The sequence below is a fragment of the Pelodiscus sinensis genome, chromosome 3 (assembly GCF_049634645.1).
Source record: "Pelodiscus sinensis isolate JC-2024 chromosome 3, ASM4963464v1, whole genome shotgun sequence".
NCBI lineage: Eukaryota > Metazoa > Chordata > Testudines > Trionychidae > Pelodiscus > Pelodiscus sinensis.
Genome location: NC_134713.1, coordinates 27,183,052 through 27,198,117, shown reverse-complemented (window position 1 = coordinate 27,198,117; position 15,066 = coordinate 27,183,052). Strand labels below are relative to the sequence as shown.

The 15,066-nt window shown below is 49.0% G+C and overlaps 1 long non-coding RNA gene across 1 annotated transcript in view; it reads left to right on the top strand.

Moving 5' to 3' along the window:
* Window positions 1-12,460: 12,460 nt before the first annotated feature.
* Window positions 12,461-15,066, top strand: part of LOC142827770 (uncharacterized) — a 55,636-nt gene continuing 53,030 nt past the window's right edge. The window contains exon 1 of the long non-coding RNA XR_012902519.1: window positions 12,461-12,676. This is a non-coding gene — a long non-coding RNA (uncharacterized LOC142827770). The remainder of the gene's footprint in view (window positions 12,677-15,066) is intronic.

Sequence of the window (15,066 nt, the reverse complement as noted above, 5' to 3'; positions counted from 1 at the left end):
CCTTGCAAATCACTACGGTGATGTAGAATGGCCACTGAGTAGGTTTGGTACAGATGCCTAATTCAGCACTGGAATGCCGCCTCTATGAGCAAGATGCATTTTACTCTCTGTTCAGGGGACATCCCTTGGAGACAATCCCCTCTTGTGTAGAACCAATAAAATGGCAGCACTCCCTGAGACTAGACCAGCATTGCTGAAACCATGACAAGCACCATGTTCCTCAAAACTGTTTAGAAAACTGTCCCTCTACAGCAGAGATCAGTTTGTGATTCTTTTTCTGTGGGCCCCTCAGTTTTCATGTACAGTAGCTAAGGCTTGGTCTAAATTTTAAAAATTAGGTCAATGTAGCTACATGAGTAGGGAGTGTAAAAAATCCATGTTTATGACCAGCCTACCAATGTACCTAATCCCCAGTGTTGATGCAGTTATGTCAACGGAAGAATGCTTCTGTTGATGTAACTGCCATCATTCAGGGAGCTGATGTTCTTACACTAATGAACCCCCCCCCCCCCTTCTGTTGATGTAGGCAGTTTCTGCCATGTTAGCATAATTACACTTATGTAATTATGCTGGTATAGTCTCCATAGGTTAGATAGACCCTAAGTTTGCAGTCATGCATGTTAGCCAATGTCCATCTGTTATCATGCATAAGCCTGTTATTTCTGGAGCTAGTATTTGCAGCTTCTCCTAGCACATGTTAAGTATGTCTACACTGCAGCGTTATTTTGAAATATCTTATTTAGAAATAGTTAATTTGAAATAAGTGAATTTGAAATAAGGCGTCTACACACAAAATGCATTTCGAAATAGCATTTTTCTATGTCAAAATAGCGCATCCACACTGAATGGACACTGAATTGCATTTAAGGCCAGCCAGAACCAGTTCTGGCAGGGCATCAGGTCAGGAGTAACTTTGTGTGGCTGCTGCCTGAGGCTATCTGAGGCCTGTGCTTAAAGGGACCTCCCCTGGACAGCCGGTTCTAAGGTTTCCCTGCTTGCTTGCCTACCTTGACGAGAGACAGCAAAGCATTTTGTCTCTGCGTGCTCTGGTTGCCCTCACTCGGGACACCACATTACTCTGCAACATGGAGCCAGAGCTGCCTCTGGACACTCTGGTGCTTCTCGTGGATGCGTTGCTGCGAGCCTGGCTGCACTTTCTGCAAGCTGCCATCTGGGAGGTCCATCGAGGGGCTGCCAGTATCCAGGAGGCCCTGTGGGAGAGATTCCACCCTGAGGAGCACTGGTGCTAGTTTGTGGCCTATTTCGGAATGGTTTCCAGTCAGGGGCTGTAAGGAGCCCTGAGTTTGAGCACTTCACCCTGAGTGGACGCCCTCAGCAGTGCCCAAACCCAACCCGGTCCATCATAACACCCCCTTTGTGTTTTTTACTTTAATCTGAAAATAATTACAGATCAGCACTAAACAACGGCATGAGCTCTAGCAGCCGGTTCATCGCCTCAGATTAAAATCGTTGAAATAATCTGATAAAATATGATGATTTAAATCCCTCTTGTTGCTTCCCCAGTACCTACAGTAACTTTGCCTGTTAACCACATAAGGAGAAGTTTCAGGAAAGAAAACAAACAAATAAGCATTTCTAAATCCCAGTGCTATAAATCTTAATTCATTTCTGTTCTGCTTGTAAAGTAACTTTGCTTGTTTGATATAGTACCAGTAGCAAGGGAGTAGTCCAACTATTAAAAATCAGAATGACTCACAGTGGTCCCATTCTTCATGGCACTGATTCAAGAAAGCACATAAGCCACTTGAAGTTTAGTTAATAGGACTTAAACCATGTGTTTAAGTGCTTTTCTTAATAAGGACTATTATCCTGCACCTATGACAACTTATTTTAGCCAACAACATCCAGTCAAACAAAAAAAGGATTGTCTTTTATTGTTTATGCAGTTCTGGAGATGTGAAAACAATGTTCACTCAGAAAAGCCTGACTGAACACAAAAGCTTTGCAGTATAATTGGGTTCTAATGGACAACGGACTTGATTAAATCACATGTTTTTGTGTCTGTGGATGTGAATGGCTGTGTCAAATACGCAATGCTGAATACAACCTATCTAACATGGTGCTAAATTAGATTTGTTTTGGTCTTCATTGATTGGCAAGTTATGTTCAACATTGGTCATATCAGTGCTGTTTCTGAGTCCCACACAGGTCAGAAACCTGACTGATCAGGATCAAAGACATTTATTGACGCTGCATATAATAGCTTCCCTCATCACATTTCCTTTAACTTTACGGAGGTTGGGAAGTCCTAAATTTATATAATTTGTAACTGCTAATGCCAAGAGATGGCTTTCTGAGCAGCATCTGTTTAAGGGAAGCCGGTATCCTACCTTTTCAAAGGGAAGTATTAATAATTCCATGTTAATAATGCTGCCTGTTAGGGTCAAATGTCTATTTCACTGGTGGTCAGATGCAGTAATCTAATTTCCTAATCCAATTTATGAAACAACATAGCGTAATTTCGTCAAAGAAAGACTAGTCCCTATTTCCATGGGTTTCTAAGCCATGTGATCTCCATTATATCATCAGCAGAAGTAGCTGAATAATGCACCCTTCCTAAGGTGTATGGAAATCCCCTGGGTCTATCAGTCTTTGGAAGTATCAAACTAAGAGAAACAGGGAATAGAACTTATACTGTTTACCCACATTCTAGATGGATAGAACCTCCAAAGGGGAACAAATTCTCTGTCTCCATTTACTGGTAAACATGAGGAAGTGTGGCTATAAGTAGAACTTCATTTGTATAAGTGTTTTACCCATAATCCCACAAGTGACATTTCAGGAGTCACTTTGGCTAATTGCCTTCTGTGATGAGATAACAGGCTCTGTGGATATGGGAAAGGTAGTAGATGCAATAGACCTGGACATGATATGCCAGTAAAGCTTTTGATATGGTCTTCCATAGTATTCTTGCCAACAATGTAAAGAAGTATGGCTTGGATGAATAGACTGTAAGGTGGATAGAAAGCTGGCTGGATCATGAGGCTTAATGGGTAGTGATCAACAAATTGATGTCTAATTGCAGGAAGTATCCAGTGGAGTGCTCTAGGGGTTGGTTCTGATGCCAGTTTTGTTCAGTGTCTTCATTAATGAGTTGGATGATGTGATGGATTGCACCTTCAGCAAGTTTGCAGCTGCTGGCAGAAGGCGGGGGAGGGTAGGTAGAGTTAGATATGCTGGAGAGTAGAGGCAGGGTCCATAGTGGCCTAGACAAACTGGAGGATTGGGCCAAAAGAAATCTGAGGAGTTTCAACAAGGACAAGTGCAGAGCCCTGAACTTGGGACATAAGGATCACGTGTACTGCTGTAGGCTGGAGAACAACTGGCTAAGTGGCAGTTCTGCAGAAAAGGACCTGCAGATTACAGTAGATGAGAAGCTGAATATGAGTCAACACTGTGCCCTTGTTGGGCTGCATTACTAGGAACATTACCAGCAGACTGAGAAAAGTGATTATTCTCCTCTATTTGGCACTGGTGAAGCCACATCTGGAGTATTGTGTTCAGTTTGGAGTCCCCCACTATAGAAAGAATGTGGAAAAATTGGAGAGAGTCCAGTGGAGGGCAACAAATACGATTAGAGGTCTGAGGCACATAACTTATGAGGAGAGGCTGAGGGAACAGGTCCTATTTAGCTTGCAGAAAGAGAAAATGAGGGGGCATTTGATAGCAGCCTTCACCTATGTGAAGGAGGGCTCCAAAGAGAATGGAACTATTCTCAGTGGTGGCACATGACAGAACAAGGCACAATGGTCTTAACTTGTAGAGTGGAAGGTCTAGGTTGGATATTAGAAAAAACTATTTTACTAGGAGGGTGGTGAAGCACTGGAATGGGTTACCTAGGGAGGTGGTAGAATCTCCGTCCCTAGAGGTTTGTGAATCCCAGCTTGCCAAAGCCCTGGGTGGGATGATAGTTGGGGTTGGTCCTGCTTTGAATGAGGGGGTTTGACTAGATGGCCTCCTGCTTTTTCTTCCAACCCTAATCTTCTATGAGTCTATGAACTGAATATAAATACAGAATCGATTAGTTAGAACTCAAAAGAGAGAGGTAAGATTTTCTACTTAATACCATGGACATTTCTCAAAGGTCTTACATGCTGCTGGTTCCCCTCTTCTGAGGATCTTAGCATGCTGGGAAGACTCAGCTGAAGCCAGAGAAAACAGCAGCAGAGCAGATTGAATGCTGTTGAAATCGCTCCTATCCAGCCTGATCAGTAATGCTTTCAGCTTTATGTCTGAGTCAGGTTACTGAGCATCAGGAGAGGACCATGCAGTATTTCCTAAGGAACTCGAGAAAAGCCTTAGTGCTCTAGGACTATGTTACCTGCTGACCCCCAGCTGTAAGTGGGGTTTAGCAAAATGAGGGATGGAAAAATGATGTGGTAAAGGGATATTTGCCTATTGGACATTCACACTGGTGGGTGGGGAACAGAGTTAATAGAATACTGCCAAAGCTATTCTGTGGGATCACTTTAATTATCAGTCCTATAAACATTTTGTTGCTGGATTTCCCAAGTTGATGAAGTAGCCTCCTTTTCCTCTTATAAATGCTTTCCTTGTTTCCTATACAGACCCAATGTTTGAGTGGGGACATATGGCCTAGTAAAAGTGCCAATGGTCCATGAAATTCTGGGTGGGAGCTTGAGCTGGTGGTGTTTGCTAGTTTGAAGTTAGGCTCCCAAGTTATTTGATCCTAGCCCTTGTGCTACCAATAGCACGTGGAAGAAAAATTACAGTGGTAGAATTCTCATGAGTTTGGAGAAGTCCTGAGACCCTAAGACAAAAAATGAAATCACAATAAACTATACTCTTATCCATCCTGCATCACTCCCTCCTGCAAGGAGACTCCATGCCTGGTTCAGCAGTAAGGGGGTATCAGCATGTTAATTTGTACCCGCCTTCAGAATTATCTGTTCCTTTGACCCTCACTCTCACTCCCAGTCTGAGTTCTTCCAGGTCAGGACAGCTCTCCCCTACGCTGATCTGAATCTGTCCCTGCACTGCTCCTAGACAGTGGGCTAGAACAGCAGGCAGCATGCAAGCAACAAAAAAGAATCACGACAAGACTCAGTGTAATCAGTTAGGCCTGATCCAAAGGCCATTCAAGTCAATAGGACTTGAATAGGTTTTTGATTAAAGTCTAAATGCTTTTCCTATCTATGTTTTTTGACTTCTGACCTTAATCATTAGTGTCTGTTCAAGGATAAAGCTGGCACTTTAGATGCAATGCAAGTTCACAGCTTTCATAACTGTTGGAATGGTGAGACACATAAATGGCATTTAGGATCCTCATACATCACTTTCCACTCCTCGGACTTGCCCTTCCAACTATTAATAACTCTGCATTCTTTCCTGGCTGTATCTGTAAAAAGGCAGCAAACCCAGTGTGTAAATGGAGCTTTCAGCTAAAGAGTGCAGAGAGTTGGCTATAGCTTTATTCTCTCCCCGTCATCAGTTAATACATTCCTGTTGATTTGATAAAAAAGTGTGTTTTATTTTCAGCCTGAGTGGCTGATGTTAATGATTAACATGCAGAGGAACAAAAAGATGGCTTACCCAGGAGAGGTTTCTGTGGTAACTAACAGTGGGAGGTGGCAGAAACCAAGGTGAACAAATGGTATATATGTTGAAGGAAAGCTATATTAAAAATGCCTGTGATGGAGAGGCTGCTCTTCAAAGAAGAAGGCAAATCAGAAATTGCCTCCTTTGACTCTTTTATATTTTGGAGAATGGCAATAGATAAATTTGAGCTTCTTGAAAAATTCATGTTCACTCTGGGAATTTCTTCTGCCTCAAGACAGAACATTAGAAAAATACATCTTTTAAAAAAAAGTGAGCGAAAGAGATTTGCTTAGCTACATCAGAGTGCTACAGTTGTTGAAGCTCTGGACGTGGCATGTTTTCAGAAGTTACTTCCAAAATCTAATACCTCCTATTTCACATTATTAGGTCAACTTGTGACACGCCACAATGTACCAGGTTTTGCCAGGCATGACTTTCTGATGCCTGATTAGACAATGCACTTGTAGCTGAACAGATCTATTGACTGCTTGAAAGGACAAGGAAAGTGGTCTCTGCAAAGCAAGGATGGAGATTTACCAGCTTCTCTGTCATACCTGTTTGGCAATAGAGTCCAATTAGAAGCAGTTTCAACAGAACTCTTTAGCATTAAGGGCCTCTCAGAGTTGTCATTAGTAGCATTGGGTGAAAAGGTAGCATTGGGTGCTATACATTGTGTCAATTATTTTCATTGTTACTTATTATGGGTTTTATAATTTTGAGATTTATATTTGCTTCCCTCTGAAACTTGTTCCTCAGGTTCTTGGGTAGGCAGCTATTTTCTTATTATTGGGGTTTTTTAACAGTAACTTGGAGGTTATTGTCATTTTCCTAGGCTTTTTATACACTGTGATATCGGCTACTGGCTGTAACTATTTACATAGGCATAAAATGCTATCTCATTTGAAATAATATTTTTTAAACATCTGGGCTATGTCTACACTGACGGGTTCTTGCGCAAGAGAGCGTCCACATAGCCAGAAGCGCAGCGCAAGAATGCTGAGTTCTTGCGAAAGAACACGTCCACACTGGTGGGACACCCTTGCACAAGAATGTGGCCCTGGAACTACTTCGGCCATGGCAAGAGGTAACCAGCGGCATCCGTGGGCGTGCGCCGGACCCCCGCTGGGAAACGCACTTAAAGGGACCCCGGACGGCCGTTTCCCTGTGGCTGTGTGCTTAGGCACCTCCTTGAGGGACTGAGAGCCGCAGCCACACCTGTGAAAGCTCGCCTCTAGATGCCTAGGGCACCACAGCCCCTGGCAAGTGCCCCTGGGCACCCTCGCCCCCTCCCACCCCCGTTTCAGCCATGGAGATGGAGGAGGACCCCAGCCAGCAGTGTCCCCTCACAGCTATCATCGAGGACGTGGAGCAGCTGCACCAGGGAGCCACACTGCTCCAGTGGGAGCTGGAGACTTGGCAGCACCTGCAGGCCCTCATCTCTGGTGCTGCAGCTGTTGCCAGGCACCCCCACCCCACCACCGACAGGCGCCTGTGGATGCACGACACCAGTGGGGACTGGTGGGAGCACCTGGTGCTGGGACAATGGGGTGACCAGCACTGGGTACAGAACTTCCAGATGTGCAGGGGGACATTCCACGAGCTCTGCACCTGGCCCGCCCCTGTGCTCCGGAGGCAGGACACCCACCTGCGCCCCACCATCCCTGTGGACAAGAGGGCCATGATCACCCTCTGGAAACTGGCCACCCTGGACAGCTACCGCTCCGTGAGGAACCAGTTCGGGGTGGGCAGGTCCACCATTGGTACAGTCATCTGGCAGGTAAGGCACCCGGGGGCCCGGGTCCGGCTGAGCCCACGATGCCCACATCTTCTGGCACTCGGGCCTGTGCCACAGGCTAGAGTCGGGGACCTACCTCCCCCAGCAGGACCTCACCATTGGGGCCGTCAGCATGCCAGTCAGCATTGTGGGGGATGCAGCCTACCCCCAATGGCCTGGCTCATGCAGCCATACATGGGACGACTGGAGCGCAGCCAGGCCGCCTTCAATGCCTACCTGGACTGGGCCCGCAACCCTGTGGAGTGCACCTTCGGGTGTTTGAAGGCACACTTCAGGTACCTCCTGATCCGCCTGGACATGGGGGTGCAGCACATCCTGGAGGGCATCATGGCATGCTGCGTGCTGCACAATATCATTGTGGGGAAGGGAGAGGCCTTCCTCCCGGGGTGGATGGCAGGCGAGAGCCAGGCCTACCAGTAGCCTCAGACGGCCTCCACCTGGCAGGCGAACCACAACGGGGTGCGAATCCAGGAAGCCCTTCAGGTGCTGCTCGATCAGGCCCCACAGTAGGCCACACCTATGCCTCCGACTGTGGGGCTCCCCCATGCTCCCACTCCCATCACCGTGCCTTCCCTCCATCCTTCCCTCACCTCCCAATAAATATCATGCACTCGGTTAACAGGTAACACAGGTTTATTTACAAGGGGAGGAGGGGGGCTCTTAACTGGGAGGGGGGAGGAAGGGGGCTCCTAACAGGGAGGGCCTCATGGGTGGGAGGGGTGGCCTTTCCTACCCCCACGGTTGCGGGGGCTCCTGTGCCCCTCGTGCTGGGTCAGGGTGGGCTGCTCCAAGAGGTGCCAAGATTGGGGGGCCATGGGAGGGGGCATGGGCACAGCAGGGGCGCCACAGGAGGAGGGCTGGGCACGGCAGGGGGGGAAGTAGGGAGAGGGCTGGGCACAGCAGGGGGGACTGCAGAGGGGGCCTGGCCGCACTGTGCCGTGGCACTCTGTGATTGTGCTCAGGAGGGCGCAAACACAGTCACAGCGCTCCAGGTACTGGCTCCGCACCCACTCCAGTCACTCCTCTGCGTGGATCTTAGCAGCAAGTAAGCACTCAATGTGCCTAATCGCACAGACGTGGTGGCGGAGCAGGTGGCGGCAGTCCTGGGAGCACTGCAACAGGCCCTGGCTTCTTGGTGCCAGCAGGACGGGGCTGGAGGGTCCCTTGTTGGCAGGGGGTCCCGCTGCGGGGGAAGCAGATGACAGTGAGGCAGTCAGTAAGCCCTGCCCCATGGTTTTCCGGGCACCCCATTCCCTCCTCCCAGCGCCTCACATGCCATGACACCTGGGTACGGGTGCAACTGGCATGGGGGGATTTCCCTGAGGGTAGCGGGGGGGAGGGGGCTGAGGTGGCCTGGGAGCCCCTAGGGGTTGTGGATGCTGTGGGGGGCCTGTTGTGCCTTCCCCTGGGGCAGCAACTGTGTCCCATGGGTGGCCATGGTTGCGTGCTATTGGTGACACCCTTTGGGCTGTGCGGGGTCAGCACCCTTGGGCCACTCCCCCTCCCCAGGCTGGGCGTGTGTGACCCCCAAGGTCCCAGGGGTGTGCTGGGGCTGGCTGCCGCATCCGTGTGCCACTCGGTCTGGCTGCATGAGGTTACACAGGCTGCGTGCCGCTGCGCAGCACATGGCCAGGCAGAGCCATGTGCTGCTCCCTCTTCCCCCAACCCGTAGCCCCCCCCTGCAGCCTTGTGAGTGGCAGCCGTGACACTCACCAGAGGATCCCTTGCCAGCCTCTGAGGAGGCCCGGGACATGTCCTGGCTGCTGGGCCGGGCTGCTGGGGTCTGACTGCCATCCTCTGCCTCCTCCTCATCCTCCTCCTGCTCTTCCTCCTTCTCGGTGGACTGGTTGCCCTCCTCCTCCTGTGGTTCCGGCAGCCGGACCACTGGGGTGGCCACCAATGAGTCCACCCGTGCCTGCAGGGCCTCAGCCCCCGTGTTCCGCAGGATGTTGTGCAGGCGTTGGTAGTGAGGGCAGGCAGTGGCTCCTCCGCCCCCATGCTTGCTGGCCCGCACATAGCTGAGCCGCAGGTCTTTCACCTTGGCCTGGATCTGTTCCAGGGTCCGGACCAGGTGTCCTTCTGCCACCAGTGCCTGGGCCATCCGGGCGAAGATATCCACATTGCGCCTCCTAGACTTGGGGTTCCGGAGGGCCTCCTTCTGGCCTCAGAGGTCCAAGATGGCTTTGACCTCAGTGGTGCCCCAGCATGGGGCCCACCGCTTGGTGCTCTGGGATGGTTCCTGAGTGAGGCCTGGAGGACGGCGCGGTGGCTGGGCGGCTGTCATCGCTCCCCCTGGCTGCTACCCAGACTGCATGTGCCACGCGGCTCCACAGGGTGCCTTTAAGAGGAGGCCGGCTAGGGGGAACCAGTGAATTGTGATCGCGCGTACCGAGTGTTGGAGATGCCACCCGTGTTTTTTCCTGGAGGCCAGTTCTTGCGCAAGAAGCCCCTGCCGTGCTTCCACACTTGCGCAAGAGGGCTTACACTTGTTAGAAAAGAGCGTACCTCTTGCGCAAGAAGCCCTGTCTTCCAACGCCATACTGTAAATCTTCTTGTGCAAGAGCGGGCAGGCAGTGTGGACGCTCTGCGAGTTCTTGTGCAAGAACCCGCCAGTGTAGACATAGCCTAAGTGATTTTAGTCCTATCAAAAATGCTGGATTGAAAGAATTACAGCTTGGAGTCTCCATTTAACCACTGTACTGGCACAACAATGTTGTAGATTGTGTAGAAAATGGGGGAAGAGATAGTCCTTGCCATGCAGACTTAAACCTACTTTGAAACAGACCTAGCATATAAGGAATTTGACAGCCAATAAGAAGGAAGGGAGAGCCAGATAAAAGACCTTCGCTCAATTGTTTATTAAGCTCTTACTGTCACACATGCCTCTGATTACATAAGAATTGGAAAACTGTATAGTTCTGAAATTCTTGCCCTGAGAAAATGGTTATTGATTGAGGAAAAATTATGTTTGTGAAAATAAGCTCCTTACATACACCTGAACTGCCTTGTTTGCACTTTCCTGCAATTCCTTTCAGAAAAGCTAATGGATTCTCAAGGTTTCTTCTCAGTTCTGGATCTATTTTTCCCATTGTGTTAGTCTTCATGGACACAACAGCATTGCAGTTGCTTCCTCTCTTTTATTCATTACATTTATTTAAAATGTTTTTTTTTTCTGAAAGATTTTCTTCCTCAGTGGATTGGCTGTATTAGTAAACAATCTTTCTAGCTGTGGTGCCTACAGGAGATTGGTCCCTTAAGTTACCAGATGATATTTTTGTTCCTTGACTGAATGAATATAGCAATTATTATCAGGAGGAGGGGCTTGAAAAAACCTCTGTGGCTTTGAAGTAGCAAAAAAATAGAGTAAAGAATTTTTTTTTTAAATGGTACCCTTTCTCCTTTCTGGGCCCCATCATTTGTCTAAAGCATCATTGTTTCAAACAATACCCTACTGCCACATCTGTTAGCTGGGTATAAAGCATCAATTTCATTTTCCTTCATAGTCCCATAAAATAATTGCATATGTCCAAAATCCTGGTTCTGAAGGGTACAGCCAAATTTGTCTCTGGCTGATTTTCTGGTCTATGTGAAATTGACTTTCCATGAGTACTTGTGTGATTTTCAACTTTAGTTTCCATGGACATTTGTGTGTATTAAACTCAATCATTTGCATATTTGTGGGAAGCAAATATTGCTTGAATTAATTAATTTTAAAATCAAAGTGAATATTTGTGAAAATATTTTTGTGGTATTCCCCTAACTCTGATTTCTCTGACTGACAGTGCTACAGAGATTTGAAGTATTTTTATTTTATCTATTTGATAAGAACAACACATGTCTGTGTCTCTAATTTTGAGCAAAATTCTTCTTTGACAGAGCTGCCAATTCAAAAGTCAACCTCAATTGATTGAAATGAAAGAAAGGAATTGAATTTAAATTCTCCCACAGAATCATTCTTTTCTTTTTCCTCCCAGCTACATATTATTTCTGGTTCTCAGTGAAATGAAATAGATGTGAACTTATTGAAATGAAGTTTCAAGCATAGAAACAGAGCTCTAACCCATTATATTTTGCTAGAGTTGAATTTGGGCTAGTGGAAAAAGATCCGATGACACAAAAGCAGAGCAACGTAGAATCAAATATCTTCCTCCTAGATTAAATGGCTTTTCCATTTGTAATGTTAGGAACTGGTGCAGCATTTTTGTCATTAACAGTCAGGTGTTCATTATGCGTTTCTTCTGTTTTTTCCGTTGTAATCTCTATTGTACAATTCCTCCCTACCCAGTGCTAGTACTGAGTTTTGGAAATCAACAGGAAAACACTGGAGCATCAGTGGTTTGTAATTACCATCCTGGGCTAAATCAATAATGGTATGTTGGACAGTATACAAGCAAACTCTAAAATTCTGCTTCCTCTGTCCTCCCTGAGGATAATTGGGGTCTGATCTTTCAAAAATTTACCAACATAAGACACACGAGGAAGGATTAGATATTAAATATTCCCCTCTTCTACAGTGATTTGAGAGTGAGGCTATGTCTAGACTACAGGCTTCTTTCGGAAGAAGCTTTTTTCAGAAGAACTCTTCCAAAAAAACTTCTTTCAAAGAGAGTGTCCACACACACAAGCGCATGAAACAAGCAATCTACTTTTTCAAAAGAGAGCGTCCAGACTGATTGGACGCTTTCTCACATAAAAGGCCGTCCAGAACTGCTTCAGCCAGGGCAGTAGGTCAGCAGTTGCTTCCGGGTGCTGTTGCCTAAGGCTATCTGAGTTATCTGCTTAAAGGGACCCCCCCGGACAGCTGTTTCTAAGGTTCTGCTGCGTGTTTACCTACCTCTGTGAAGGTATGTCTACACTACCACCCTAGTTCGAACTAGGGTGGCTAATGTAGTCATTCGAACTTGCAAATGAAGCCCAGGATTTAAATATCCCGGGCTTTATTTGCATGTTCCCGGGTGCCACCATTTTTAAATCCCTGGTAGTTAGAACCGCCTGCCCGCAGCTACACATGGCACAGGCTAGGTAGTTTGAATTAAAGCTCCTAATTCGAACTACCGTTACTCCTCATTGTAGGGTCGGGCGGCTGCCTGTGATGGCATGGATCGCCCCTCAGTGATGGCTGGTCCGGCTGTGGAGGAAAAGAGGGAGAGGTAGTGTGATGGGGTGAGGAAACCCGGCACTGGTAGGAAGACCCTCAAGAGGACGGACCCAGCAGCACGGCGGGAGAAAAAGCGATGGCTGGCGCAATCTGTGAGAACACCAACACATGCACATCTGTGGGCCCAGAAGACGTGGACACATGTACGGCCAGGGGAAGGGGGGGGGCTGATGCAAGGGGCTGGTCCTGGAAGTATGGGGCAGCCCCTCAGGACAGGGATGAGCGGGGACTGGCTGGTGGAAGACGGGCAGCCCCATAAGAAGGGTGCAGCAAGCCCGGAGAAGGGGCGGACAGCTGGAGGCAGAGAGGTGGGGCCATTCGGACCCAGTGAGCAGCCCAGGGACAGGTCTGCACCAGGGTGAGGCCGTAGGGCAGTGAGGAAGCAACCCAGGGCGGGCAAGTGGAACCTGCAGGCTGACAAATTGCGGCGGACAGCCCCATCAGCCAGGATGGGGGGAGGAACTCCCCACCTTATGGCCCTGGGTTGGGACCTGGAGAGAGAGCAGGCCTAGGTCCCCCTCACTCCCCTCGGCAGAGCTGGTGGGTGAGTAGAACGCAGCTTAGGGGCTAAAAACACCCAAGGCGACGTAGTGATCTGAAGAGCGAGGTCGAGCCCCATGTGTGGGGGAGAGACAGAACACCTAAAGGGGAGGGCTCAATCCGGTACAGGCGGTCAGTAATCCATGCAGACACTGTGCATGAGGCTGTGTCCTGCTGTGTAAGCAGTGAGCAACAGTCCTTGGCCCTGAGGACAATGATGTCTTGTGAGCCAGGCCCATGTGAGGCCTGCACTGCAGGACCTGCCTCACAGAGGCCCCAAGGTGCCCAGGGGAACAAGCTTCCCGCTACTCCCTACCCCCGTCCCACGGACAAGCAGGCAAGGGAAGATGCCATGGGTGGGAGAGGGGCCTGGAGCAGCCTGGCCTTCCATGGGGGCTGCACACACACCTGCACCTGGCAGCATGACCCTGTGCTGTGTGCAGCATCCTTGCAGTGCTTGGGGTCGTGCGTGCACCCTTGTGCCCAGCTTGCTTCCAATGGTGTCTGGTGGTGGGAGGGTGTCTCCTTGGGGGTCACACGTGTGTGGGGCCTCCACACAGCCTGTGAGCACGAGCCCGTGGGTGCTCCAGGGCTGGCTCCTGAGGCCATGTGGGGCACACTGCCGCTGCGCATGCTTGTATGTCCACAGAGCGCAGCATGCTGCCCAGGCCGACCAGGCGCAGCGACGATCGCTCCCCAACCCCTCTGCACCCGCCTCCCCCACCCTGTGTGTGTGGAAAACTGACAGCACTCACCTGATGATCCTTCCCCAGTATCAGAGGATGTTTGGAAGATGTCCAGGGCCTGGGGTACTGGCTCCAGGGTGAGGGTGACCGTACTGGCTGTGACCTCCTCCTCCTTCTCATCAAGGAGCTCTGGCTGGGCAACCCTGGGCGTTACGGGTGGGGAAAGGGCTTCACCGCCCCCCCAGGACTCTGTGCAGCTCCCTGTAACATGGGCACGAGTGTGGTCCTGCCCTGGAGCAAGAGCTGCAATCCCTGGCCCTGGCATATCCTTGGCGCAGCTCTTTGACCTTGCTCCTGACTTAGTCCAAGATGCCTCGGCTATCCAGCCATAAATGTCAGCATTGCGCCTCCCGGAGAGGGGGTCCTGCAGTGTGGCCTCCTCCCACGCCAGCTCCAGGAAGGACAGGATCTCTGCTCTGGGCCAGGAAGATGCCCAACATTTGCTGCCTCAGATGGCTCCTGAGAGCTCTGGGGCTGCTCCCTGTGAGGGCCAGGAGTGTTGGGGGGCTTTTTGCTCGACCATACCTCCGAGTTGCGTGACAGGGAGAGCCGTGTGGTCAGGGTGCTGCTCCACCATCAGCTTCCTGCCACAAAGCTTGTCCAGGGTGCTTGTAGCTTTAAGAGCTGGCAGGAGACAGGAACTATGGAGTTGTGATTAGCATGGATGGCTTGTTCACCAGGGCACCTGTGTTATTACCTGGAGGCCTCTTCTTTTGAAAGAAAACTCTCCTCCCTGTCCACACACCTTTTTCCAAAAGAGCTCTTTCAAAAAAGGCTTCTTCCTCATAGAAAGAGGTTTACTGCTGTTGGAAAAACCCCTCTGTCCTTTCGATTTACTTTCAAAAGAACATGATTGCAGTTTGGACATAACTGAAGTTTTCTCAGAAAAACGGCTGTTTTCCCAACAAAACTCTATAGTGTAGACATAATTTTAGAAGCTGATGGCTATTGAGCCAGTATTTCAGATTCATATTTGCAGCCCAGTTGGAAGCACAAGAGATTTATGCCCCAAACAGTATTAATATATTAATGTGAGTTGCTGAGCCACAGTGTTTCTTCAAATATTTAATTTTGTGACAAGTTTTATTATATTTGCTTTCCTTCACTTCATGCCTCCCCCCAAACACCCATCCTGTACAATTCTCCAAAACACACATACATACCATCTGCGAACCAGTCTGTATCTGGCATTGGAACCCACACTTGCAGCTATGTGCTACAAGATGCTAACGTACAACATTAATCAT